This window comes from Peromyscus eremicus, chromosome 16_21 (assembly GCF_949786415.1).
Source record: "Peromyscus eremicus chromosome 16_21, PerEre_H2_v1, whole genome shotgun sequence".
NCBI lineage: Eukaryota > Metazoa > Chordata > Mammalia > Rodentia > Cricetidae > Peromyscus > Peromyscus eremicus.
The window spans coordinates 33680354-33705689 of record NC_081432.1 but is presented as its reverse complement, the minus strand read 5'-3'; the positions used below and the strand labels follow the sequence as shown (position 1 = coordinate 33705689).

The 25336-nt window shown below is 42.8% G+C and overlaps 1 long non-coding RNA gene across 2 annotated transcripts; it reads left to right on the top strand.

Annotated features, from left to right (window-relative positions):
• The first annotated feature begins 8906 nt into the window (after positions 1-8906).
• On the top strand, positions 8907-24998 carry LOC131926779 (uncharacterized). Of its 2 annotated transcripts, none has more exons than XR_009383564.1 (5): positions 8907-9155; positions 10452-10514; positions 19754-19811; positions 22939-23172; positions 24836-24998. It is a non-coding gene; the product is annotated as an uncharacterized LOC131926779 (long non-coding RNA). The 2 variants fall into 2 exon arrangements; XR_009383565.1 differs by lacking the exon at positions 24836-24998 and adding an exon at positions 23825-24587.
• The last annotated feature ends 338 nt before the right edge of the window (positions 24999-25336 follow it).

Sequence of the window (25336 nt, the reverse complement as noted above, 5' to 3'; positions counted from 1 at the left end):
ATTGCCATGACATGAATATGGAGGTCCGTGGACAACTTGTGGAAGTTGAATCTCCTCTTCCATCACTGGGAATCAAACTCAGGTTATCAGGCTTTGGGGAAGGTGACTCCCCTTTCTCCAGCAGTCTCAACAGCCTCTTTATTTGTTGACTTTATACTGTGTACGATGGAGAAGAATTTTAGCCTGCAGTCTCAGAAGCACAAATACCATCTGACTCTTTGTCCTTCCAAGTGGTGAGTTTTGACTGTTTTAAATAAAAACAAACTGGATTGTGATTGCACACCATGGTGAATGTCTCGGGTAGCCAAGTGCTCCTAGAAAGATGTAAGCAATAATGTGGTGTAGAAACCAGGCTGGAGTCGGAGAAGCATTTCCTGGTTAGCTTTGGGGATAAGTATGGGAGATGATTTTGATGGGTCATGAGTTCCACCCAGTGCCTCTCATCCACTGCATCACACATTCATTTGAATATGTTTCTGCTTGGGGATGTAGTTCAGTGGTAGATCACCTGGCTAGCATCCCACAAGGCTTGACATCTCTTCACAAAGTAACGCTGAGCTTTGCGAGTCCCTTGGGTGGATTTCTTTTCTTCCCCTTCTTCAAGATGTAACATGCAGCTCTCCTGAACCCTTTATTCTAGTCACATGACTCTCACACCTTAATGTGCACACTCATTACCAGAAGAACTTGTTGGAAGGCTCTGGGAGCTCCTCTTGTGGAAGTGGGGCAGGGCTCATTAACTCACACTTCTAAGGAGCTCCAGGTTCCAGGGAGGATCAGCCTTCTGGAACCTTGCCCCTGCCCTTTCCAAGGGTGGAATGATCTTAAACTCTCTGTGCTGTCCACTCTACAAAAGTCCCTCGGGCAAACTGGTGGTTCACCCCAGCCCTGGTTGGACTGAGTGTGGCATGATGTGGGCTCAGGGAGAAGACAGTTGGGTTTCAAAGTTAATATTAACAGTTTGGGATTACAAAATTGGGTCCTACTAATAACATGCCCCTGATCACATTAATATGTAGACTTTATATTTATTAGAAATTGTCGAGTTTTTTGTTTGTTTGTTTTTTGTTTTTTGAGGAGGGAAAAGGTGATCATAAATGAATCCATTTTCCTGTGCAGGATTCTTTCATAATGGCTGGGGGGAAGGATGGCTTTTAGATTTGTATGTCCTAAGAAACAGTGATAAATGAATACTTATTGCAACAGAAAAACACAATCACCTTCACACATCCATTAAAAAAAAGACTTCAATGAATATCACATAATTGTTAATAATCATTGTTTATGATGTTGGTCTTACTCTGAATAAAATTTCTCTGATTTTAGTTTCATTTTAGACACACTTACAATGCTTGTTTTTCTATTTTAGATACCCAACACACTTGTAGTAATTAAAAAAAATTTTTTTTTGCTAATAGAATATAAACAAACCTAATTAAATCTGGATTGGTAGCACTAAAAATCTCTTTGGCTGTGTTCAGGCTGTGTAAATGTGTATTAGGGGAAGAACAGAGAGCAAAGGACATCTGGGAGTACAAAGATCCTATCTTTCTAGGCTGTCACAGTGAACTGGTCAACGGCTCTGAGCACCTGACTTTTGTGGGGGTGTTAGAAGAGAATGGTGAACTTCCACTGGGTTATACACAAACCAGAAAATCTAGGTTAGCTTCTGAGAACTGTGAAGACTCATTTCAAGTCTGGAGTCCAGGTCCACAGTGGGTCCCCACGGACTAGACTTTAATGTAGAGCAAGGTAAGTACAGGCCCTTCAATGTTCCCATCTCTATTTAAAATAAATACTAATAAAAGAGTTCATAAATGTGGCACTAAATCACAGAAAGGGGTAATTTGGTAATGTTGGTCATGAGGCCGTAAACTGGGACATTATCAAACATCTTTTTGAGGGACTGAATCAAACTATAATTAGGTAGATACAAGCCTGTGCAACCATTTTCATAGTAACCTATTTTTTTTTTTAACTTGCTAACCAACTCTTCAGTTTTATGAACACTGTCTGTGTCAAGAAATGATGGAGAGCTGGGTGTGGTGGTGCATGCTTTGGTGGTGCATGCTTTCAATCCTAGCGCACAAGAGGAAGAGGCAGGAGACTCTGAATTCAAGGTCAAGTTGGTCTGTATAGAGAGGGTTTAAGGCTACCTAGTGATATAGTGAGAACCTATCTCAGAAGAAGAAGAAAGAGAGGAAGAAAAAAGAAAAAAAAAAAAGAAATTGTGGTGAACCCTGATTCCATTCTCAACCATTCTGAACCCCTTTGGCCCTGCCTATCTGTGATGTTGACCGCAGTGCCCTTCCTTTGCATTGCCAATCTGTCTGTGATAAGATTACATCATCAGTATCCACATAGATAACATAGCCATGTGGGTAATTTAAGTTTTTAGTAGCCACATGAAAACACAAAAAGAAATAGATGAAATTTGTTTTATCAATGCATTTTATTCAGTCTAACATACCCCAAATATATCAACATGTAAGCAATATAAAACTTTTGAGATCATTACAATTACTTTTTGCAAACGCTTTAGAATTAAAATGTATTTTACACACACAGCACATCTCTGCTAGGATTTGTTTCACTTCAAGTACTCAGCAGCCACACTGGATTATTGAACAGTGTGATATGCAGCTGTGCCTAATAAGAGCATATTATTTGTTGCTAGACTCCAGCTATACCTTGATGTCCTGCACAAGCAAGATCTTAAAAGACCTGTTCTGACATGTGCTGAAGACCCAAGTGTCAATCATCTTAGCTTCTAAGATTTTTCTTTATCCAATATCTTCTACTTGTGAAAATAGGATTCTCTAACAAATGGCCCAAAGTGGCTCCACAAATATTTTGTCAATTATGAGGTTGGGTATTTAATGAAATGCTGATGTAAAGACTGTCTTATCCTTGTGAAACATGTACCTAATGTACGTGTTATGTAAATTTCTACATAACTCATAAAGGTGCAGATTTGTAAATGGTTGCTAGAAGCTCATAAAGAGGGGCCATAATCTGTTAAGTTCCTCATCTCACCACTCTAGGTCATTTAGTGATTATAGGTTGTCTTAGCGAGGCCTTGTGCAATGCTCACCATGTGGGAAACTTCCTTTTCCTCAAGTCTGTGAACCACACGGCTGACCTGGAAATAAGGAACACATCCATTTGCTTATTCTCATGCAGTGAACCACTATCCAGTGGCTATTTAGAAGAAAAGGCAAAGTTCTTTATTGAACTTAATGAATTTTTAAAAATTATCATTTTAAGCCCAAGGACAATTTCATGAGTTTGGGAGTAAAATAGCAGAACAAGCAAGCTGCGAGCCTCCACAGCAGCTGGAAGGGAGATAGAGGGGAGACAGTGAGGAAGCCATGCTGCTTGACTTAGACCACTGTAGCTGGAGAGTTTTCTCTCCTGGTCCCACCAAGCCCTGGCAGTCCGACAGCCCACTTATAAAATAAACCCACAGACGCTTATATTATTTAAACTGTTTGGCCTAATGGCTCAGGCTTCTAGCTATCTAGTTCTTACATCTTAAATAAATCCATTTCTATAAATCTATACCTTGCCATGTGGCTCGTGGCTTACTGACATCTTCACATGCTGCTTGTCATGGCGGCGGCTCACAGTGTCTGCCTCCGCCTTCCTGTCCTCTCAATTCTCCTCTCTGTTAGTCCCACCTATACTTCCTGCCTGGCTACTGGCCAATCAGTGTTTTATTTATTGACCAATCAGAGCAACACATTTGACATACAGACCAACCCACAGCAGACCACCATGTTTAACAAGGGAAGTCAGCGAGCAGTCACATGGAGAACAGAGGCCCATTGTCCTCTGTCATCAGTCAGTATTGAGAACACAGCTAACTTCTTTGCTTACTCTCTGGAAACACATGTCTAAGGCCAGGCAGAGAAATACATCTCCATTGTGTAAATGTGTTAAAATTGTATCTATAAGAATTTGTTCCACTTAGAATATCTTATTTATTGCCATGTAATTGCTCATGTTACTCCTTAAAGTCCTTTTTACTTCTGTTAGTTTGGTAGTGATGTCTCCTCTTTTGGTGATAATTTAATGATTTGAATTCTCTCTTTTTGGCAGTATAGTGAATGGTTTATCTTCTGATTTCATGACTTCTCTCTCATCTGACTTGCTTATTTCTGTTGTAGGTTTTGACAAGGTTTCCTTCTGGTTGCTTGGAGGTTGCTATTGTTGTTGTTTGTTTCTTTTTTTTTTTCTTTTCTTTCTTTGGACAGGGTAATTCTGCCTGGCTTGGAATTTTGCCTAGTAATTCAAGACTGGCCTTGAACGCACAGAAATCTGCCTATTTCTGCTTCCTAAGTGCTGGAATCAAAGGCCTGAACCACCACACCCAGCTCTTTTATCTTTTTTTTTTTTGAAGATAAAAGTTGTTAGGTTATTGATTTGATATCTTTCTAATGAAGACAATTGAAACTGTGTATTTCTCATTAAGTACTGCTTCAATTGTAATGATGTAGTTTTTGTCATTTTCATTCATTGTATTTTCTTTTTGGTTGTGTTTTGACACAGGGCATTACATAGTCTGAACTTCATATGTAGCTGAGGATGTTCTTGAACCAGGATATTTCTAACTCTACCTCCCAAGTGCTGGGATCACAGGCACGTGTCAACATACCTGGTTTATTTTGTTGTTGTCCATTGCAAGGTATTTTCTGATTTTTTCCCTTAAAAAATTACTTGATACATTGATTATTTAGGACTGAATAGTCTAATTTATAAATTTACAAACTACTTTCATTTCTTGTGTGTGTGTGTGTGTGTGTGTGTGTGTGTGTATGCACACTCCCATGATTGTGTTGTACTGTATATGTATATGGTGTGTGCATGAGGGGGGTAGGCATGTACATTTGATTTTGTGTGTGTGTGTGTGTGTGTGTGCGCGTGCGCGTGTGTGTGTGTGTGTGTGTGTGTGTGTGTGTGTGTGTGTGTGTGTAGATCTGAGGTAGACATCAGATGCCTTTTTTCCATTACTCTCCAATTTTTTTGAGACAGAGTTTCTCACTGAGAAGCTCATCAGTTTGGTTAGGCTGGCTGGCCAATGAACGTAAGGATCCCCCTCATCTGTCTCTCTCCATCCATCAGCCCAAGGCTGGGGTTACAAGTGTGCTCCACTATGCCAAGCATTTTATGTAGATTCTTGGGATCTGAGTTCATGTTCAAGTACCTTCATGGCAGACACTTTGCTGATCCAGCCATCTGCTTTCTCCTCGTGTATGAACTATTGACTTAGGGTAATAAAGATGTGTCAATACTCGGCAGTCACGTGCAGCATGTGTACCACCCTGCTGGGGGATGTAGTAGTGAGGAAGGCTGTGCCTATGCCAGGACGGGGGAGCTGGGGACACTCTGTACCTTCTGCTCAGTTTGGCTGTGAATCTAAAAATGCTCTTAAAAAGGAAGGAAGAAAGAAAGAAAGAAAGAAAGAAAGAAAGAAAGAAAGAAAGAAAGGAAGGACGGAAGGAAGGAAGGAAGAAAGAAAGGAAGAAAGAAAGGTAGAAAGAAAAACAAAAACAAAAACAAAAAAGGTCTTCAGAGAAATCTATCGAAAGGTTCTGTGTGCTAGGACAGTCTACTTAAAAATGTGGTCTGTGCTTGGGGTGCTGATCAGTGAATTGTTTGTTACTGTTCTGCTGTGAGATAAGGAGCTTGTTCTAGATGTCAATCAGTCTACTGTTTCCTGTTCTCACAAAGTCTTTCCATAAAAAGACAAACGGGCTCAGCTGAGTAGGATAGTGCATTTGTTCCTGCGGCTTTTGCATGTAGGAGACTTCGTCTGAGGAGATACAAAGAGGAGTCTGGCATCAGCCTGCTCACAGGCTGTGGTGACAGAGATAAGATGCTCCCATTTGTCTTGTTTCTCACTAAGCCGAGCTCAGGACAGTGAGAGGCACTGAGCAAGGGGAGCTTCTAACAGGGAGACCATGGGCTGCTTCCTGGAAGCAGTGAAGGCGAAGGGGACTTGAAATGCTGGTTAACATTTGGACGATATGTCGGGGAGAAAAGGAATGGTATCTGAGGTAAATGCAACCTAAGCAAAGGTCTGAAAATGTGAAAATAGAGGTTGTAGTCAGAGACCAGGAGACAGTTTTAAATGAAAATGAGACATATACGTTAAATACATCGAAGAGAAGTCAGGAAGGGTTTGAAGGCAGACTAGGTAGGGCTTAGATTCCATACCGTGAACTTTGTCTTCTGGTTGGAGGATAATAGGAACCAGAAACATGACATGACTCAGCTGTGATTTAAAATTAACCTTGCACCTCTAAGGGAAGCCATCCGAAGAGGAGGAACCTGGAGTGAGAGGATCCTTTGGATGCTCCTTAACCAGTAAGAGCCCCACGTGAGGGACTGAAGTGGCTCCTAAGCCAAGGGCAACATACAAAGCTGTGATGATGGAGGGAAGGCCGCGGATCTGAAAACTGCTCAAGCGTGAACAAGGGAAAGAAAGGGTGTCTGGAAGGAAGACTGCACAAAGCCCGGGGTGGAAAGGCTGCACGAAGAACCGGTTGGGTGGGAAGATAATGGTTTTGGCTTGGCTTGAGCTTGAGGGACTTGGCAAGACATCCAAGTAGAAATGTCCATAGAAAATGTAGGTCAACAACTCCAGAGAGCCCTGAGCTCTGGGCAGCCAGCCGTGCGGAGATGCCCAGAAAGAGAAACTACAGGACAGAGGAAAAAGCTGTTCCCCCCGGGGGAGAACCCTGGAGGTGCAGTGGGGGATGGAGTGGAGATCAGAGAATGGAGAAGAGCTGGTGAAAATGATTGACAGACAAGTGTTCAGGGATGAAGACCTCCAAAGAACATGACCCCCACAGAGGGACAGGTGCAGACAATGGTGAGCCATGATCGTAGGCAGCAGGCTAAGTATTACTGACTGTAATACTAGGGCCCCTAAGCTTCAGTCACCTAGGTCGTTTGCAAAGGCTCATGATGGGTTTTCCCAAACAGCAGGATTGAGGGAAACACATTCCCTCGTGGACCACAGGTCAACACCAAGGAAGCAGGAGAGCAAGAGAAGACAGAGGCTGCAGAGTAGAGGAAGTAGTTGAGGCAACAAGTCTGCAAAAAATGAGCTAAGAAGTTAAGGGTGGTGTAGAGATGTGACCCTAGAAGAGCGGTTCTCAACATGTGGGACATGACCCCTTTGGGGGGAATCAAACAACCCTTTCACAGGGATTGCATGTCAGATAACCTGCATATCAGATGTTTACATTATAACTGTAACAGTAGCAAAATACAGGTATGAAGTAGCCATGAAAATAATGTTATGGCTGGGGGGGTCACCCCAGCATGAGGAACTGAGTTAAAGGGTCGCAGCACTAGGAAGGCTGAGAACCCCTGCCCTAGAAAGAAGGAGGTGTGCTGCTTTCTGTGGTGCAGGGGAAAAATACAGATGTCAGGAGGGTGCACAGTCAGTTTCACAGCAAGGACAGAAAGCTGAAGACATTCTTGGCAGGTGCTCGGCTCTCTTCTCAAGCAGGAAGTGAGGTCATCAGAAATGGGGAGGGGGCAGGGTCGGAAATAAGGGAAAAGATTGACAGGACTGCTGGGCGTGGAATGAAGAGTCTGCTATAAACGGGTAAACACACTTCCGAAGTCCATCAAAGGCCCGAGTCAAAAACGCAAGAGTGTGCAGAGAAATCAGTTGGCAGGTTGCCAAAGTGAAAGCAGCAACTATATCGTGGGAACCTGAGTCAATCCAAGCAGCCACCTGTTTGTTTTATATTGTCACTGAAAGTGAAGAATTGGTCCGGACTGCGTTCGTTATTGTATTTCTAGTATCCACAACGGCGTATATTCGCGTGCGTGTTTACGAGTAGGTGTCAGCGCAGGTTCCCATGCTTACAGGTTGCTATTGTATGCGCACGGGGCCAGTGATCAACCTTGGATTGTTCTCAGGTGTCACTCACCTTGTCTTCTGACGTGGGGTCTCTTACCGGGACCTGAGCCTTTTGGGCCAGGCTAGGCCACCTCCAGGGAATCTCCTGTTCCCACTTCCAAGTGTGTTATGTACCACCACGCCGAGCTTCTTACACGGTCAATGGGCGGCAGGGGTAGAAGGCTGCTGATCACAGTGCATCTAAAGTTGGGAAGCAGAGAGACGAAGGTATAAGATAAAATCATGACTCATTTCGATGTTATAGGAACACATACTTGACGGACATACCTTTTAAAAATTCATACTTTTACAGAGAACACCCCCTTAAGAGATCAGGGGACAATGGCTTGCTCTTGCCATTTTTACATAGAACAGCCCCTTAAGGGGCCAGGGAACAATGGCTTGCTATTGCTACTGATTGTATGTCATGGTCCTTGTACTACAGGAGGAGTAAATGATATGATGACTGACAGGGAACTTCAGTAAGGGATACTAAGACAGGTCCCAGAACGTATGGACCTCTCTTGACCACCAACTTTGGCTCGAGTGCCTTATTTTGGTCTTGTGGCCTTCCTTGGGTCACCAAGTAGTTTAGGGCACTTCTGGACACTCTTCCCTCACTCCTTTACTTAGTATCAGACTTTTATGGAGTCCAGTGGGGCTCTCAACTATTTCCGGCTTTCTTCTTCTTAGGACTCAGAGAGCCTTCCGCCATTACCCTCATCATGGATTCTCTGAGGACCTGGATTGGCACAGATCTTTTATACCAGAGCCCAGATGTTAGAAAGGGGTGGAGGTGGGTGTCAGGCGTGGGTTTTCGTAGCAACTCGGATTTTTCACAGTGAGGCTTTCTCTGAGATCCTAAACTAGAGCAGGACAAAACTGCAAACCTCAGGGAAGGGTCCCTTGAGGGCCAGGACTCCGGAGAGGCCCTTCCTTAGCCCGCGTGCGGTAATCTGCCTCCTCTGTGTGACCTTCAAAAGTCAGGAGCTTCCGCTTTCTTTCAGGTCTACGGCCATGCCCGAAGCCTCCAGTGTTCCCTCGCCGCAGTTGACCGGATGTGGTTTCCACTTCCGAGCTGTCCGCCGCACTTCAGGCCAAACCCCAGGAAGGGATGGCCAGGAGACACTGAAATTTGTTTATGTGTCTAGACTGGATGCCTCGTGGTCATCATGGAGCCACTGATGTCACTGTCATCATTATCACTGTCATTACCATGGCCCTCTTCCTCATGGTAAGTAGACCTTGCCCAGCTTCGTAATTAGGAAGTGGCAGGGTTGAGACACATAGTCAGCTCTGTCTGACTCAGCAATGCATGCTGGGATCTCCAAACACCCTCCTTGAGGGCATGTCTTATCCTTAGGTGATGACTCTGGTTTCTTCACTTTATACTTTGTGAAATGTGGGGCCTGGCGCTTCCACAGCTCCAATTGTATACTTTCAGCCTTTCTTTCTTTCTTTCTTTCTTTCTTTCTTTCTTTCTTTCTTTCTTTCTTTCTTTCTTTCTTTCTCTCTTTCTCTCTTTCTCTCTTTCTCTCTCTCTCTCTCTCTCTCTCTCTCTCTCTCTCTCTCTCTCTCTCTCTCTCCTCCTCCCTCTCTCTCAAATGTAGATGGAAAATAGACTGTAAGAATAACATTTCCTTAGCTGAGTATGCTGGCTTACATTTATAATCTTCAAGTTGGGAAGATGAGGCAAATTTGATTCCTGTCTGGGCTATATAGTAAGTTCCAGATAAGCCTGGACTACAAAATAAGATGCTGTCAAAAGAAAGAAAGACAGAAAGACAGACAGACAGACATAGACAGAAAGAAAGAGAGAGAGGAAGAAAGGGAGGGAGAGAGGGAGGGAGGGAGGGAGGGAGGAAGGAAGGAAGGAAGGAAGGAAAAGATAGGTAGATAGGTAGATGGATGGATGGATGGATGGATGGACAGAGATTATTTCTTCTGTTCTTAGTATGTGCCAGTCTCTATTCTAAGCACTGTGTGGTGCATGTTTGTGTGTGTGTGTGTGTGTGTGTGTGTGTGTGTGTGTGTGTGTGTGTGTGTTCATTCACTTAGCTTCATAACATTCTGATGAAGTAAGTGCTGTGTTGCTCTATCTCACAAGTGAGGAACTTAAGTCTGGAAACACCTGAGTGATTTAGTCAAGGTCATACAGACAGCAAATGACAGGTCCTCTCTGGCACAGAGTCCCCACAAAGGCATGGGGATTGGCTTGTTTATTATTCTATTTACTCAGTGCCTGGTATCAAGTGGGTAAGTGAATACCAGAACAGACGAAGGAGCAAGTAAAATAAGAAAAAGGAGTAGCTGATGAGTACAGAGGGGTATGAGGACACAGAGTCCAGATTTCTCCCACTCTAAACAGATGTTTTCTGCATTTCTTGGTGCTCCCTTGGGTTCCTATTATTTCCCAAGTAGTCTGTAGGTATTTTAATGAGATTCCTGAATTAGTTCTTTTTTGTCCAGCTGATATAGAGACACGGTTTCTGAATCTGCCACATTTTTTTCTGTGTCTTCTTTCACATAGGATCAATAACTACGTGAGAGTACTTGAGTGATGACGGAATATCATTTATCGTCTCAGGATTAGGTATGGCAGAGTCCTGGGGTTGCTGCAGACCATGTACCTTAGACCCAGCAGGAGTTTTCCATGGCCGATGCTTGAAGAAAGCCTTTGGCTGAATTTGTTATCCACGGGCATCACTTGGGAGACGTAGCTGCAGAGCGTGCCTGAAAGGCAAGGGTAGAGGACATCCTGGGCCTGACTTCTTGGATGGAGAGGTAGCCGAGGAGATCATTTGTGGTGTTTGTGGGCACTAGTGAAAGGTTGACTAGAAAGTCAGGGGTCTGGAATGTAGAAGGTTAACAACTGGGTGTTCTGGGAAAGTAATGCATGGGTGGGTCTCCAGATAACATTTGTGGAGATATTTAGGTTCTAGAAATAGTCACCAAAGAGCAACTTTGGCAGAAAAGGGCCATAATGAAAGTGAACAGGCTGTCCTATGCTGTGGTCATCAGCCCGTGTCTCCAGGCTCCCCTGCTTCTGCACAATGGATGTAGGTGAGATGTAGACTCCGCAACATTTCTTCTTTCAAGGCTTATTAACTCCTGTAACTACTGTGACTTAGATGTTTCAAAATCAGAAGTCCATGCTTAATCCTCCAATATGGCGCTGTTCCCAGAAGGGCTGAGCATTCACCTGGTGGGCAATTTTATTATAAGAGACTATCATTTGACAGTCAGCGTCTTTAGGTCTTTGAGCCAAAAATCTGGGGTGATTGTGCCTGGTGACCTAGAAGAAAGCACTTCTGCCACACAGAAGGGTTTTAGACATCTCTTAGTGAAACACAGGAAAAGACTACAGGAACCAAGAAAAATAGGATTGCCAAGGGACAAGACCTGACAGAATGAAGGTTTGGCCACTTGCCTAGGTGACAAACCCCATCTGAGCTGCTAACAGGAGCAGAAAGGATTCGAACTCTACAGTAGAAGAAGAAAGCTCTGGGTAGCAACTGTGGCCACCGACACAAAGCTGTTAGTGTTCATTCTTCGTTTTCCTTCTTGTTCATATTTCTATTAATGAAAAAAAATCCCCCTTTCCTATTGTTTTATAGAAAGAGTATGGGTGGGAACTGTCAACTTGGTTTTGGGGCCCTAGGGTACCCAGAGTGGGAGACAGTGCCTGATGGGCTTTTCTGGAGATAGCAAGAGTATCTTTGCGTAAAAGCATAATTGCATTTTAAGGGGAGAAGCGTGTGCCTTGCTGGCAAAGGGATGTTTAGATGTTATTAAAGGGTACGGACGCTGAGTAGTCAAAGGAACGGACTGTACCAGTTTGGAGCTGTCTCTTTAATCCACGGTAGCTCTTTTTCATGTGGTCACATAAGGTTAAGCTGAGCACCAGCATCCATGTGAGAGCCAGGAAGTCAGTCTCTCTCACTTCCTGTTAGCTTTTGCTACTAAGAGGCACCGGTGGTAAGCCGGACAAGAAGGGGAGACACTACTTCTTTAATAGGTGAAACCCGTACTCAGATGAACTAAGATAAACCGTTAGCCTCTCTGGATATTTGATGTTGGTAACTGATGAAAAACTTAACGGGGCTGAATTACACAGCACCGAAAACCACAAGTCATTATGCCACCAGTGCCTGATGTCATTGCTCCCTATCAGAGTTAGCCTGGGTATTTCGACTGCTCTCTCTGGGAAGGCCTGGGGAGTATTATCTGCCCTGCTGATCACTGTGCATTCCTGGTTTATTAAAATGTGCGAAGCGAGCCTGGGCTTTCCTCTGAGGTAGCATTGAGCCCCTTTGATCTTTATTGACTTCCACTGACAGGATTTGGAAGTCTCTGCTGGCGTCAGAAAAGACAAAAGAGTGGGTCAGATAGCTGTTTGATATTTGGCCTCTTTTAACTGAAACAATTGCAGTCTTTATAAGTTCATTTATTATTAATATTTGGTGACTAACTGTGCTTAAACATCTGTGAAGATGAAATTTCAAAAAATGATTATTTTGGCTGTACCGTATGGTTGATGATATGAAATGTGACTGAAGTGGGCACTTCAGAATGGTTAATTCTCTGTGATGGGAATTTTGCTTCGATTAAAGAAAAATCAAGTATCCTTGTTTTACAATGAATATTTTGTTTGTGTGAACTGAAATTGCTAGAAAAAAGCCATAGATATGTTAAAGATTCTACAAAGATGATGGATAGATTAGAACTTTGGGATTGTGGACTTGTAGACCCAGAGTTAAATTATTTTAGGCTGTCTTTAGCCTCTGTTTTACCTAACACCCCGTGACTCTCAGGGAAGTGTTTGGAAATACATTAACAGACCATTAGTTTCCCTCCACCCCAAGGCTCAGACTACCACCAGACAGTCCCTGCCCTCCCCCATCGCTCCCCTCATGTTGTTTTGTGACCCCCTTCTCTGTGACCGCCCACCTACCGTTTTCAAATATGAAAACAGTAATTCACGACTTTCTTTTGTTCTATAACTGTAAAAACCTCAGGAAACCATTTGCATGTTAGAACACGGTATCTGGGGCAACCTGAGTTAATCCGTGCTTCCGGGTTATGGCCACTTAATATTTGGCTTCAGAATAAACTATCCCTTGTTTCCTGTGAGGTGAGCTGCGTTTTGCCTGGACATGTGGCTATGATTTCACCTTGGTTCAAGGATATCTGCAGGAGAGCTCACTGCCTGTTTCAGCTTATCTTTATGCCGAGAGCCAGTTAAAAGAGTTCTCAGATCTCAGGCAGTTTTTATCTCTAGTGACGTTCATGAATTTTAATCATATAATAGATAAAACGAGCCAGGAGCGACTCCCACTAGCTATTAACTACATCAAAAGAATGAAAACACCCAAGTATAAAAACTGTACAGATTGTCTCAAGATTCTTTCTTATGAAAACTTAAAAAAAAAATGACCAGTTTTAAACTTTCATGAAATCACTAACACGCAGTGATTGGTTAAGATAGTTATCGTAAGATTTTATAACGTGACTACAAACAGCTCTGATTCCTGCTCAATACTATTTTTTCATAATGCTTGTGTCTGTATGGGCCACACTGTTCTCCTTTCAAAATAAAAGTATTTAGAGGAAAAGCATACCTCTTTTCAGGATGAATACTCATCTTCTTCAGATGCTGTTGAGGATTTTGAGGGGCCTGAGAGATGTCTTAAGGGGTAAAGGTACCTGCGGTCAACCCTGACAACCTGCATTTGATTCCTGGACCCATGTGGTAGAAGGACAGAACCATGTCTAACAAGTTGTCTGTCTTCTGGTCTCCACAAGCATGGTGGCACCCCCACCACACACACCCATAAGTCAATAATGTAATAAAATTTTAAATATTTTTTTCTGGACTTAACATTGTTGGTTTGTTTTTTCAGTGCTGGGGATTGAACTCAGAGCCCTGCACACGCTCAGCAAGCACTCTCCCTCTGAGCTACATCCCCAGCCCTGTTGATGGACATTTTCTAAAGCTTACAATTACGAAGACAATCATTTTAAGTTTGTTTGGACATTCAACTGGATATTTATTGGTGGAATATATTTTCTATTTATTATAGCTTATCTTTAGCCTTGACTTAAAGCTTTGAATATTCTAATCCTTTTTTTTTTTTTCAAAGCCCAAAGTCTTTTTTTTTTTTTTTTTTTTTTTTTTGGTTTTTCGAGACAGGGTTTCTCTGTGTAGCTTTGCGCCTTTTCCTGGCACTCACTTGGTAGTCCAGGCTGGCCTCGAACTCACAGAGATCCACCTGGCTCTGCCTCCCGAGTGCTGGGATTAAAGGCGTGCGCCACCACCGCCCGGCTAGCCCAAAGTCTTACTTACTTAATGGTAGAATCAATTTGTAGTGAGTGACGTTGTTATTATTATATGTTGGTAAGGGGCACCTTTCTTTCTTTCTTTCTTTTTTTTTTTTTTTTTTTTTTTTGGTTTTTCGAGACAGGGTTTCTCTGTGTAGTTTTGGTGCCTGTCCTGGATCTCATTCTGTAGAGCAGGCTGGCATCGAACTCACAGAGATCCGCCTAGCTCTGCCTCTGAGTGCTGGGATTAAAGGCGGAGGCACCTTTCCTTTAGTGTACTTCATTTCATTTGGCCCCATTTTTTTACTACTTAGGTCTTTGGCACAAAGAACGAATACGTATTATTCAAATTTACTTGTTATTTTCAAAAGAATATTCCAGAGCCAGCTCATTTAATTGACTTGAGCAAGGCCCAGCTCATTCACGTAAACTGAGGTTTGTTTTGAGTTGGGTTCTGTCAGTCAGCTGTCTGTTACTGTGACAGAATACCTGGCTACCTTAAGGGGAGGAAGGGTTTCTTCTGGCTCAAGGTTTTGGTCTGTGACCACTTGGCTTCTGGGTTTGTGGTGAGGCACAGCCTGTGGTGGACATGTGTGAGAGCAAAGCTGCTCACCTCATAATAGCCAGGAAGTAGAGAAGAGAGGGGGCCGAGAGAGAGAGGTGAGGAAGGGGGAGAGAACTCACTAAGTACCCTTAATGGACCACTTCAACTAGGTACTGACCTCCAGCAACTCTCAGTAGCTCTGACAGCTGAGGGGCAAGCCTTCAACACACAAGTTCCGAGGGGACATCTAGGATCAAATTCACAATGCTAACCTTCAGCCTTGACTTGTTTGTCACATGAACAAATTTGTCATCACTGTGTGTTATATCAATTTCCTCTTCCTGCTTGACAAAATACCACAAGCTCAAGGGCTTAAGATCTCATGCGTTTATTGTCCTAAAGATCTGGGGGTGGTAGTGTCAGAATTGTCAATCAATTCCCAACGAGTTAAAGTTGAGATGTCAGGATAGCTATGGAGTTTTCATAGGGGCTTCAGAACAGAATTCTTCTCTTGGTCTTCTCCCGCTCTGAGAAGGTTCTTCAGCTCACGGCTGTCTGTTCTTGAAGTCCAGATGTCCTGCATGGTCTGGAGAATGATCCTCTATAGCCCTGGCCCTAATTTTGGTTTTTGAGTGAGTGAGCTTATTAAGTAAATAGCAAGCCAAAGCACAAGAATAATAGTAAGAGGTTGTTAGGTAAGTAGATAGATAGATAGATAGATAGGTGCTCAAAACAACCAGCGGAAATTGATTGTGGAAATCCCCTTTAAGGCAGTCAGCTGAAGTTCTCAACTCTGAGTCTCATGCAAAGCAGAGTGTCCCCTCAGGTAAGGCTTCTAAAAAACAAAACAAAACAAGTAGAGATAACATCTCAAATCTAGTGTTTACCACGGCCACCAGAAACTAACCGAGGCAGCCAGCTGGAGTTCCAAATGGAACTTTCTCTCCCGTGGCTGAGCTTCCGGCTTCTCTATCTCCCTGTAGTTATTTTTATATCACGAGATAAACAATAGTAACGTCCTCTTGGAACTGGTTCACCTTCTGGTTGTTCTCAAGGGCACAGTGTTTTCACACGTAGGCTGTTTTGTTGTTTACTGCCTGTCACAGAGCTTATAGATGGAGGGGATGAATGATGGATGGGTGGATGGATGGATGAATGGAGGCAATCTCATCTCAGACAAGAGGTCTTAGAGGACACTTGACATAAACATGCATAGGTCTAAAATGTGTGTGTGTGTGTGTGTGTGTGTGTGTGTGTGTGTGTGTGTGTGTGTGGACTGCCTCCAGAGCCAGCTTCTCAGTGAGCTTAAACAGCCTGTGACAGTTTACCAATCTGAACCCCATTACAGCAGCAGACATAGCTTGTTTGGAGTTTCTCACACTGCATCATTCAGACGCCTCCCTCTTTGACTTACAACCATATCTGCAAAATTCATTTGGCTATTTGAGGTAATCAGTCCACAAGTTCAGAGGAGTACAGTGCTGACATCTTTAGGGGGCCATTATTCTGCTTGCTGCATGTAACAGTAGAAAACACATCATCAAAACCCAATGTTGCAAAAGTATGGGCCATATGAGTTCGATTATGTTAATTCGATACAATACCGTGGTTCTGTGTGGTGGTACACACAATTTGGGTAAGCATGAAAATCATCACGAAGATGATATATTTGCCATCTGCTGGGGTAGGGGTGAATAGCAAAGGTCCTCACCCATAACGAGAGTGCTGGAGACTCAGACTAGCAAAACTAAGGTAGTTTATTCTACAGCTTTGCAAAGTCCAATATCAGCCTACGAGGACTGATGGGCATGTTGACCGTGCAGAGGATGGTTTATAAATGCTAATAAATGACCCTTTCTCCTGTTCCTCTTACTGAATGATCAGGAGGGCACAGTCCTGCTATAATTCACATTTGTCTTTTCTCAACAAAAACTATACGTGAGTTCATGTCTACATGTTACATTCTGTTTGTTTTAAAGCTTATCAGATGCAAGACCTTGAGGCAAGCTTGGTCATTAGTTTTTTAAATTTTTATTTATTTATTTATTTACTTATTTATTTATTTATTTATTTATTTAGAGATTAATAACCCCCAACCATAAAATTATTTTTGTTGCTACTTCATAACTGTAATTTTGCTACTGTTATGAATTATAGTGTGAATATTTGATATTCAGGATATCTGATATGAGACCCCCTGTGAAAGGGTCGTTTGACCCCCGAAGGGGTTGAGACCCCACAGGTTAAGAATCACTGTTTTCTGCCGGGCGGTGGTGGCGCACGCCTTTAATCCCAGCACTCGGGAGGCAGAGCCAGGCGGATCTCTGTGAGTTCAAGGCCAGCCTGGACTACCAAGTGAGTGCCAGGAAAGGCGCAAAGCTACACACAGAGAAACCCTGTCTCGAAAAACCAAAAAAAAAAAAAAAAAAAAAAAAAGAATCACTGTTTTCTGTTCATTTGGACCTAAGTTAGATCATCTTTGAAAATGAACCACCAGATTTTATTTCTTTTTTTTTTTTTTTTTTTTTTTGTTTGTTTTTTGAAACAGGGTTTCTCTGTGTAGCTTTGCGCCTTTCCTGGAACTCACTTGGTAGCCCAGGCTGGCCTCGAACTCACAGAGATCCGCCTGGCTCTGCCTCCCGAGTGCTGGGATTAAAGGCGTGCGCCACCACCGCCCGGTCAGATTTTATTTCTTACAATGGGAAAGGGAGAAAGTGGGGAGACATAGATAGATGATAAATAGAAACAGTTGGTTTACTTCTGTAGTCGGATTTTTCTGTCCCTCCTGCCAGCTCCCAAATAACCACATGGAGACTTATTATTAATTACGAAAGCTCGGCTGATAGCTTAGGCTTGTTTCTAACTAGCCCTCATAACTTAAATTAACCCATTTTTATTAATTTACTTTCTGCTTCATGGATTTATTACCTCATCTCCTTAGTACCCATCCTGCTTGCTCTGTGTTCCTGGTGTCTCCCTTCTTCTTCCCAGCGTCCTCTCTGCCCTGAAAATCCTGCCTAGCTATTGGCTGTTCATCTTTTTATTAAACCAATCTGAGTGACACATCTTCACAGTGTACAAAAAGATTATTCCACAACATATTTCTTTAAATAAAATTAAAAAGATAGTTTTCTAATGAATGGATGTCTAATATATTATGATGATATGCTTCATAATTCAAAAAGAAAGATAGAATTAATGAACTTCTCACACAATAATGAATGGTTTAAGATAATTACAATTTGACTTTATTAATATAAGGGAACAGTTTTCAAAACAATTACAAAACATACTGGAAAGTGAATGAAAATTTGTTTAATATTTGCTATATTTATTTAATTTAAAAATTTATGTTTGTTTGTTTTTCAAGACAAGGTTTCTTTGTGTAGGTCTGGCTGTCCTGGAACTCACTCTGTAGGCCAGGCTGGCCTCAAACTCAGAGATCTGCCTGCCTCTGCCTCCCAGTGCTGGGATTAAAGGTGTGTGCCACCACTGCCCAGCTAACGTTTGGTATTTTTAGCATTTAGCATTCAATTTGATAGCCTAGTTCAAAGAGTTGATGTTTTTTTGCTTCAAGGAAGGAACTATCTGTGTAGTCATAGCATTTGCATATTAACCTGGTCACTGGCTAGAAGAGCAAGAAGAGATGAAAACAGACCCATCTTAGGGGTCGATTGGACTCTTTGGGTACTATGGTTTGATGCTGAAATGCCACCACAGATGTATGTTTTGATGCTTGGTTCCCAGCTGATGGTGTGGTTTGGAAGGCTGTGGAATCTCTAGGAAGTGCTGTCTAGCAAGCAGAAGTAGGTCATTAAGGGTGGGCCTTTGAGGGTTATTTTTTCCCCTTGGTTTCTGCCTCACTGTGAGCTTTCTGGTCTACCAAGATGTGAACAGCTATTGCCACATGTTCCTACCACCGTGAAACTAAACTGTTGTTACACCATGGTCAAAATAGATGTTTTTTTCCTCTCTTAGGTCGTTTCTGACAGGTGCTGAGGTTACAGTGATGTAAAAGCAATGAATACACCAAGTACTGACCTACAGAATATCAACACTGTGACAGAAAGAAATCCATTAGTTTAATAGAAAAAAGAAAAATAAAAGCTTGAAAGTCCCCTATAGATAAAAGTGTCAAAAAGTTTTTAAAAGGAAAGCAAACCAAATCAAACCAAAATAAAACTAGTATCAAAAATTTCAAAGTCAATTATGACGGTTATTTTTAATTGTCAACTTGACACAATCTAGAATTGCCTGGGAAAAGAGTCTCCGAGAGGAATGGTCTGGGTTACGCTGGCATGTGGACACACTTGCAAGGAATTTTCTTATTTGGTTTCACTGAGGTGGGAAGAAGACCCACTCTGAATATAAGTGTTGTATGATATTTTGTTTGTGTTCTAACAAATAAAGCTTGCCTAGAGATCAGAGGGCAGAGCTAGCCACTAGTTAACCAGAGGCCAGGCAGTGGTGGCTCACACCTTTAATCCCAGCACTTGGGAGGAGGAAGCAGGAAGATCAGGAGTTCAAGGCCACCTTGGGCCATGTGATGTAACCAGTCTAAAAGAGAAACAGAGCCAGGTGGTGGTGGTGCACGCCTTTGATCCCAGCACGTGGGAGACTCATACCTTTAATCCCAGCACTAGGGAGGTGGAGAAAGGAATATAAGGTGGGTAAGACAGGTTCTCAACAGCCCATTCAGTCTGAGGATTCACAGAGACAGGATAGCCCCCATTCACTCTGAGATTTCATAGAGGTAAGAAGTCTCTCTACTGGCTGCTGCTCTGCTTCTCTGATCTTTCAGCTTTAACTCTCAATGTCTGACTCCAGGTTTTTATTGTTAAGACTAATTAGGGCCATGCTTCATGTGGGTTGTACCCTTTTCTGGGCTGGACCCTAGAAAGTGTGGAAAGGAAAGAGAGAGTTGAATACTGTTAGGCAGGCATGCATTAACTCTCTTTCTTCTCTAGATGTTGGAGATGAGCTGCTTCAAGTTCCTGCCACCTTGATGGACTGTAACCTAGAACTGTGAGCTAAAATAAAGCCCCTCTCCCCTCTAAGTTGCCTTTCTTAGGGTATTTTATCAGAGCCACAGGAAATGAAACCAGGACACTGATTACAAGCAAAGTAACAATAGACATCATTTCCAAGAGCAGTGAAAGAAAGTGCAATCCAAACTCTTTATAAAAACTACCAAGTCCTGCAGAATATACTTTCAACCTGTGATATTTTATCCAACTCTGCCGTCAACCTGAGGAGTCCCCTAAGGGAAGATTATTATCTCACCCACTGTGGTAATTAATATTGATTGCCAACCCCACAGGATCTAGGACCAAGGAAACAAGTCTCTGGGCGTGTCTGTGAGAGAATGTTTAGGTTAAGATAGTTGAGGTTGGAAGACTCCACACTAAAAATGAGCAGTGCCATTCCACGGGCTGGAGTTCCCCATAGCATAAAAAGGAGGAAGCTATTGGAGCATCCATGGCCTTCTCTCACCGCTTCCTGACTGTGGAGTCAATATTAACTAGCCACATTCTACTACCACCATGCTTTCTCTACTATGATGGGCCGTGTCCTTTGGACCAACAAGTCAAAATAAACCCTTCCTGGCTCAGGTTGCTTTTGTTAGGCATTTCATCACAGCTATGAGACTAGTAACTAATTACCCTCTGAAAAAATGGAAAATGTCAACAGACTGACGTTGAACACTTTAAAAAAAATACAGACATTTAAGATTAAAACAAAAATCAGAGCAAAGGTTAATGTACAAACGTTGTATGTTATTATAATGTTGGAAAAAGGCAGCTAAATTATAGGCAAAAGGGAAAGCTGAAGAAGCTTGTTGGTTGTTACGGACAGTAGGTGGGCTTTATAAGACACGTAGACAAAGCCACATAAGGAAACAGAGGGACGAGTTTGTTTAAAAACTGAGCATTGGGGGATGTCGCTCAGTGGTGGAGATGCAACAGCCTTTAGAGGTCTGCAGCTAAGTTTACTCTCCTGCCAACACCCCCCAACACCCCCCCCAACTCCTGAGTACTGTCCCTTAATCCCTCAGGTGCGTGGACCAGGAGGTTTCCAACGAGGTTGGTGACTAAAGGATTGATTCCTAGCCCTGTCAGAGACCCAAGCGTTTCTCCCATTAGCATTTTATGTATTCATCCAGGGTCCCATACTGCCTTGTCTCTCTTCATCTCTTGCTCTCTCTTTTTCAGACCCAGAACCTCAGCTGCTCTAAGTACAATGCCCCTGTGTTTTGTGTTTCTTTAGTTTGTTTGTTTTGAGGCAGGGTCTCATGTGTGTGTGTGTATGTGTGTGTGTGTGTGTGTGTGTGTGTGTATTCTAAGCTGACCTTTAACTCACTGTGAACTTGATCTCCTCGATGCTCCTGCCTCTACCTCCCAAGTGCTGGGGTCACAGGCAGGCACCTGTCTGCTCAGTTTCAGGTGATGCTGGGGATCCAACCCAGGGCATCTAGGCAAACACGCCATGAACGAAGCCACGTTCCCAGCACTTTATTTTGTATTCCTAATTTTAAAAATCTTCCAAGAGGTTAGCGCTGATTTAATTGACCATTACAACAGAGGTTATTATTAAAGCAAAAAGCTAGTTCATCATCCTAAATAAAGTAATTCATAACACCATCAATTATATAAAGCATTCAGAGAGCTCACACTACCTGCCTGAGAATAACAGCATACAGCAAGGGGGGCGTCCTGTGCCACAGTGAGCCATGGTGTGTCCCAAGGGGTTGGGGCAAAGGGAAGTTTTAGAAGACAAGAACATGAGGATTACATCGGATGCTTTGAATCAATAATCTTTGGCCACAACGATGATTAATAACGAGAGTGGTGTGCTGTCGATCAAGGTCGGTCAGTTTGTGTGCACAGGTCCTTGTAGAAGGCTGTGGTGTCCTTTGCTGGCATAGCCTCTCCTGATGGCCACTATCAGGTAGCACACAAGTACACACCCTTCTTTCACAACCTTCAGGCTTTATTTATCTTTTATTTTCTGTTGCTACAATTGACACAACTGATTCTATTTTGACTCCGATGTCTTCCCCATTTCTGCTACATACCGATACAAATATAGTTTTCCCTGGTGGCAGTTTTTCTTTGGCCACAATAACAATGAGTTGTTCCTATTATTACAGGTGTCTCTACAATAATTTCACATTATTTTAAAATAGCTCTACTCTTGATATTTTAATAGGGACTTCATTGATTCTGTAGATTGCTCTGGGTAGATGAACATTTAAACAATATTTGTTCTTCCCACGGACAGACGAACATTTAAATATATTTATTCTTCCTGTGGGTAGATGAACATTTAAGGAATATTTATTTTTCCCATGGGTAGATGGGAATTTAAACAATATTTATTCTTCCCATCAGTAAGCATAGGATGCTTTTTCATTTGTTTTATTTTCTCCAGTTTCTTTCATCAGTGTCATTTAGTTTCATCACGCATATCTTTCATCTCTTTGGTTAGATTGATCCCTCGATATTTTTAGTTTTGTAGCGATTGTTACCAGGGTCTTTTTCTTGGCTTCTTTCCCAAAAGTTATGGAAAGGCTATCGATGGTTTTGTCTCCTACAACTCTACTTCCTTTATTCTTGGTGTTGGCACTCACACCCGGGGCATGCTAGGCACTCGCTCTCTCATTGAGCTGCGTTCACAGTCCCTAATCATTTATCGTTAAGAGCTAGGTCACACGGTGCTGCCCAGAGTGATCTCAGACTCCTGGGTTTAAGTGATCTCCCTGCCTCAGTTTCCCAAGGAGCTGGAACTACAGGCATGTGTCATTGTGCCTGGTTCTACTTAAAAAAAAAAAATTATGAAGGTATGTGTGTGGGTTGGTGCACATGAGTGCAGTACCTGAGGAGGCCAGAAGAGGGCATTGGATCTTCTGGAGCAGGAGTGTCCAGAGTGAGTGCTATCTAGATTTGGATTTTCAGTTTTAGGGAAAATGACGTATGTAATGTTCTCAGCCTCGGAAATTATGTGAGATAATTTAGCTCATGCTTGCCTCAACTTGCCATCCCCCTGCCTCTGTCTCCTGAGAGACAGGACTACAGTAGGCATGCACTGCCATGCTGGCCTTACATGTATTGTTTTAAGCAGCTAATTCGGGTGTGTGGGCAATATGTTTCAGAGCAGTGGATAAGTAAAGCAACGAAATCCAGTCTGTCAGCTAAGCAGAGGAATTGGAATTTGTCATGGAAGGGCATCTCTAGACTTTTGACGGTTCCAGTGAAAGCAACATATTACATCACATCTCACGACTGTGCAAGAGGGCCAGGCATGACAGCTCCATCCATGATAGGAAGCTTTTAGTCACCAAGGTCCCCTGAGGAGAAAAAGGCCACCCAGTTTGGATTATGTACAGGTAACTCGCTGCCTTCTCTGTTAGGAAATAAAGATTTGTTCATTTCTCTGTTTTTGAGTTTAGGTAAACAACCTTTCCTAGCCATCCTACTTTTTTTTTTCCCCTTTCTTTTTTGAGACAAGGTCTCATTATACAGCCCAGGCTGGTCTCAAATTCAGAGAAAGCCACTTGCACTTGCCTCCCAATTGCTGGGATTAAAGGAGCCACCACACCCAGCCATTCCCTCTACCTTTAAAATCTGTGTCATATGCTCCATAAGCAGTGGTGTGAGTAATCAGCTTCCCCAGGGGACTAGGAACCAGAGTGGATTTGCCCTGATTGATGCTGGAATTGTGGGGTCACTGTGCTGACATAATCAAATGCCACAGGGACACTTGACACCTAAGGAAGTTAGGGGAGTGTGGACCAGTGGAACCGCTGAGCATCCTACCAGAAATGTGTCAGGATGTTCTTTGGGGAAGAGAGGCATGTAGGTACAATTAAACCAAATTATGTTTGATGGCCTTAAGGCAGGGGTTCTCTGCCACCCTTTAATACAGTTCCTCAGGTTGTGGTGACCCTCAACCACAAAATTATTTTCATTGCTACTTCATAACCATAATTTTGCTACTTTTATGAATTTTAATGTACTTTTTTTTTTTTTTGGAGATAGAGGTTTGCCAAAGGAGTCGCAACCTACAGGTTGAGAACTGATCCTTTAAGGTAAACAGAGCCGTGTGTGACAGTTTAATCTACAAGCTCGATGCAGGGCTGTTGCCTGGGACAGAGGAAGCTTGGTGGCAATTAGTATTGTGTGGGAGCCTGTCTGGAGGCTGCACCTGTGTGGGAACATGGGCTCGTTCCTTCTGGATCAAAGACTCAGACCCTCCAGGCAGAGGTGAAACATTTCATTCTTACTGAGTCGGTTTGAAAAGTTTCTGATGTGCTAAAATGTGAAGAGTTTCCTCCTGACCCCAGAAAGCCAAAATGGCTCCAAAGGGCTTATGTATGACTTCTCACAGCTTTACGGTGACCTCGAGAGGGTTACAATGTCCAGTTACTCTCACAGCTGGAGCTGTCTGTTGCTTATATGCTGGCCTGACTCATGGCAGGGCAGGCTTTCCCTTTCTTGCTGAGTTGATTATTGCTTTTTCAATAAGAGAATCTGGAGAGAGATGTCTGAGTCTCTATTCTCTATAAGCAATAACTACTAGGTACTTTCCAGCTTATAGGACACCATAGGACATGTAACAAAAATGATGAATATGTCCCAAACCAAACAAAAACTACCAAACATTTAAGATAGTCACATAGTCCTTTCCAAGTATTTGTGGAAAAAAAAATGACTTTTGCATAAGATAGATCTAAACTTAGAGGGGATGAGAAGATGGTGCAGAGGTCAAGGGAGCATCCTGCTCTTGTAGTGGAAGCAATTCTGTTCCCAGCATCCTTTTGGTGCAATTCACAACTGCCTGTAATTCCAGCTCCAGGGCATCTGGTGCCCTGTTCAGGCCTCTGTGGGCACTGCACTCACACGTGCAAACCCACACTTGAACACACATACACATAATTTAAAAATAAATTCTAAGATAAAAAGACAGATCTAGAACTTGGCCCTAAAAGTTGTCAAAAGACAACATTACCTTTACTTTCAAGATCTTGATTGTCTTATTTTTCATTCTAGACTCTCACAACTCCTATAAAACATAGCAGGATTGCCAGTGACCCAAGTACCGGAGGCTTGCTTTATGGACAGCAGCATGCGGAAGAAAACAGGAACAAGGAAATACAAAGTGGCTTCCTTGGCTCAGCGTTATTCCTCTTGTAAGGCTGGGACTGGGAGATGGATCAACAGGATAAGATCAGGCTACTTCAGGTCCTTTGTGTGTGTGTGTGTGTGTGTGTGTGTGTGTGTGTGTGTGTGTGTGTGTGTAGCCTAAGGCAGAAGGAAGTTAAGTAACAGGACAACCAAAACTGGTTTGGGAAATTTGGCCATTAATCGTCTCCTCTGGTTTCTCAGAACAATGAAGAAAAGCTCCATTTTAATTTGCTGAAGGGGGACTGTTGCCAGTCAGGTGACATTGTCCTTTTGCATCAGTCACCCTAGTCTCTCTGCTAGGCTGTCGGGAGAAATGCTCTCTCTGACTTGGGTGGCAATGGCTTCTGGGAATAGCCAATGCAAACT